Source organism: Pterocles gutturalis, unplaced genomic scaffold, assembly GCF_000699245.1.
Source record: "Pterocles gutturalis isolate BGI_N339 unplaced genomic scaffold, ASM69924v1 scaffold24847, whole genome shotgun sequence".
Taxonomy (NCBI): domain Eukaryota; kingdom Metazoa; phylum Chordata; class Aves; order Pterocliformes; family Pteroclidae; genus Pterocles; species Pterocles gutturalis.
This window is the reverse complement of record NW_010108547.1, coordinates 19270-23205: the sequence shown is the minus strand read 5'-3', so window position 1 is coordinate 23205 and position 3936 is coordinate 19270.

Genomic DNA, 3936 nt, shown 5'->3' with positions numbered 1-3936 from the left:
TTTCCCTTTATGACCCTTGCCTTCCACCTATTTCAAATTCTGAGCTTTCCAAAGCCCATATTCCTACCTTCCCAATCAGTCAAAATGCAGCATTAAGACTTCCTTTCTCATTCAGTTATTTAATATTCACTTTTAAGATCCTTCAGAACTTGATCTCTCTTCTGACTCTCCTTATTTTCATCTCTTAGAAGCTTCTCACCTCTGCTAATGCTTCTTCTCCCAGATCAATGCCTGCCAGGAGCTCCCAATGGTAATGTCCACTGTTAGGCTTTTTTCTTTTACATGCTACCAATATACAGTTGGTAACCATTTCAAACTGATAAACCCAGCTTTGAGATGCACCTTTATTCTGACACCAAAAATGGATCTGCAGTTCACAACAGTGACATAAAGATCCTGTGGGACACAAGCAATATTTCCTTTACCAACAGAAGTTTAAATGATTTACAGCCTGCAATCAATGCATATCAGTAGTGACCTATACATACTTGCTCTCTGGTATTTACCTTCCTCCTTTGCCCTACATCCTTCCCATTGTTCACTCTACCCATGTTCTGATTTTCATTTCCATTTCACTCTTTCAGACAGACATTACCCGCTCACGAATGTTCCAGGACAAGATGATACAAACCCTAGCTGTCACCTTTAGGCACTATTACAATGCAAAACCAGATTATAGGATGGATCCATAGAGTCCAACATCCAACAATCCTGCCAACTGATGCCACTCTGATGTAGATTAACAGAGTACAACCCACCTGAACAAATTTAGATCAATACTTATTAAAAATTCTGTGAACTTTGGGGAGCAGGATGCCTCAGCATCCTCAGCTGAAGAGAAATCCCTCCTACTATTTGTGCTCTTGCTACTTGGCTGCTGCTGTGGTCTGCGTATCACTTCCTTGAAGAAGTGCCACTAGTGACTTTAGTGGATTCACTTGCAAGGGAAAGGCGACAGTATTCGAACCACAGGCTGTAAACACTTCAGTACCCTCTGGGATTACGCTGTTTCATTATTATTGGCATGTTGTGCTCAGACAGCAAAGACATTCATTTAAGGATACTAGTTTCTATTTCCAGCTCTATTACATCTATTTTTATTTGAACTTATCTAAAAATTACATTATCAAACCAAAAACAAAAGACAGGAAGGAGATGGAAGTCCACAATGCTTGAGACTCTAGACAATGACAGGAAATGGCCCGTGTTTTGACAGTTCCCCCAATTCTCTTCCAGATGATCTTTAATGAAGAATTAGACAAAGTCCAAAAAGCAAAACAAAAACATAAACAAAACTCTCTGAAGGGGAAATCCTCTTGTATTCAGATATCAGCACAGTGGAAAATTTTAGAGAGAATCCAGGTCTAGAACGTTATGCTAGAAACAAAATATATAAAAGGAGGAATGGAAGAGTGACATGACAGTAGCAAGATGGAACAAGAACAAATGATTCCATGTTCCACCTGGAGAAATCCCATTGTCTGCCTCAAAGCGAAATTACAGACAAACGAAAAAATCATTTAGTACCCACCACAGTGACAGCTGAACATAGGACACAAGTATTTTACATATATGAAGCCTCGCATCCAATCCACTTCTGAGACTTCCACAAGCCCAGAGAAGAAAAGTCCTTAGCTTGTATATTCCTTCTTAATAATTAATACATGAACATAAAAACCCAGCTGTATTAGAGAAAAAATAAGAAAATCTACCAACGAGCAAGCCAGACTGCACCCCAGTTTTGTGCTGCTCCCAACAAACAACCAGTTTACTGGCAACAGAGCATTACTTAGCAAACTCAACCCCTATCCATTGTGTAGGGATGACATTACTAAAGATGTATTTTGAAGCTTTTACATAGACAAATATCGAGCTAAAATCAAACATATTTTCTCCTCAGTAAAAACCAAGTAAGAACTTCAAATTTGGCCAAGGTTGAACACTGTAACACAAAAGTTCGAGCAGAAGCCAACTGTTTTGTTCTCCAGAGATCAACTGGAAACACACCAATAAACAGGATGGAAGATACTCTTTTCAAGGGAACATCATAAACAACAAATTAATTGTGCAATATGTTACCATGTCTAGACTGGAAATCAAAACCTAGAGCAAATAATAGCTATGCAGCTATATTAAAAAAATACTAAAATACACACAAAAAAGCCAAAGGCATATTAAATTCCTTCACTTTGAGTTATAACCTGAACATTGATAGGACCCATGGAAGAACTTTTCCTATAAGAAGTTACTCCATAGTTGTCCACAACTGAACTGTCAGGAGCTACATATGCACCACCTAGGCAATTTGTCAGTCTTGGTATAGCCACAGCTCCCTTCCGCAGTACAGGGATTTTGCACCACCAGTGCACTGAGGACTGGAATAAACCACAAGATGCATTTCCCATCCAGTACCAGACAGCAGTAAGTGGCAGTATGTTTCAGTCATTACAAATTTATCTTGGATTAAACTTGCAAGCCAGAAGTGAAATGAGACTATATCTTCCTCTTCCCCCAAATATGTGTCAATTATTTATGGCTTGCTTTCTTAACCTTTCTTTTGCAAAGCAAAAACAAAGCCAAGAAACCATAGCTTTATTATATTTTTTTTTTAAATAGAATTTAAGCTTACCACGAATCACAACCAGATGTGCATTTATCACCATAACGTGGCATGGTGTGTTTGTTGATAATTTGGCACCCATTTAAGAGAAGGAATTCTGCTTATTTTTTGTTCCACTAGCTAGTCCAAAACCAAATGCAAAGTTGCACAATCCCTCCAACTTTGTCAGAACCAAGATTCACAGAAGAGGGAAGGAAAAAAGAAAATCCCAGTCCTCTTTTCTGGATAAGTGGTTATACAGTAAAAAAGCTAGAGTTCAGCAGAGAAAAACACAGTCTTTTTGCTTTCCCAGGCAGGTTTCTTGCTCTTCCAAGTGGACTCCAGACTTCATGTATTTCTTTCCCTCCCTCGCTCCCTCTCTCCCTCCTATTTTCCCTCCCTTCCTCTCTCCCCCAACCCTTGATGATAGTATTTGGCAGGAACTTTTAATAAAAAAAAATCCAGATTGCCTTTGTGCTACCCCAGCAAACCTCTCTGGGGAAATGATGTTCTTTGCTCAGCAATTCCTGTTCAGCAGAGTGCCAACATGAGGAAAACAGCTGGAGTGACTTCCTATTCTCCATTCAGGCCTGGTGGCCTAGGAACAAATTCTTACAAAAAGAAACAGAGGCTGCAAACAACAAAGAATCATTGACAAAGAAATGCACAATGAGTTTTCGAAGATGTTATTTTCAGCTCGGTTTTTTTTACATGGATACATTCAGTCTCTCACAATAACACAGAACTCATTAACAGCCTGATCCAACTGCCACCGAAGCTGTGGAAAAAGATTCACATCGAGTGGCAACTAGAACAACAACTTTAAAGGAGAAAGCGGATCTGTTGTAAAGACTAGGCAGGAATGACCTGGGCAATGGGCAACGTGTCCTAACATGAGTGATCCAGGCAGCAATCTTGCTATACGTCATGGTTTGATCACATTTTGCATTTTCCTTGAAGAACCTCCTGTTTAGTCCCTGACAAATTTTGCCTTTCATTTACATACAATTTCCCGTATTCCAATGACTCAATATGGCTCCCCCAATAACTCCTTTAACACCTTAAAAATGAAGATAATGCAAACATTATTAATTTTTAAGTCATACTAGGGAGGGAGGAGCCTGTTAGATGGGATTGACAATTGTGTGGTTGTAATCGTAACAGCCGCCATTTGGACTCTAGGGATATTGTCCAGTCTAATCTGAACACCCAGAGATTTATTTTTAATGCCTTTCCACTGTGTAGAAAAGTAATATTAACTAATTAGCTATCACCACAGCTCCCCAGGCTTCAAGATTATTTTGATGGACACTATTTTTTTCCTGAAGAAACACAAT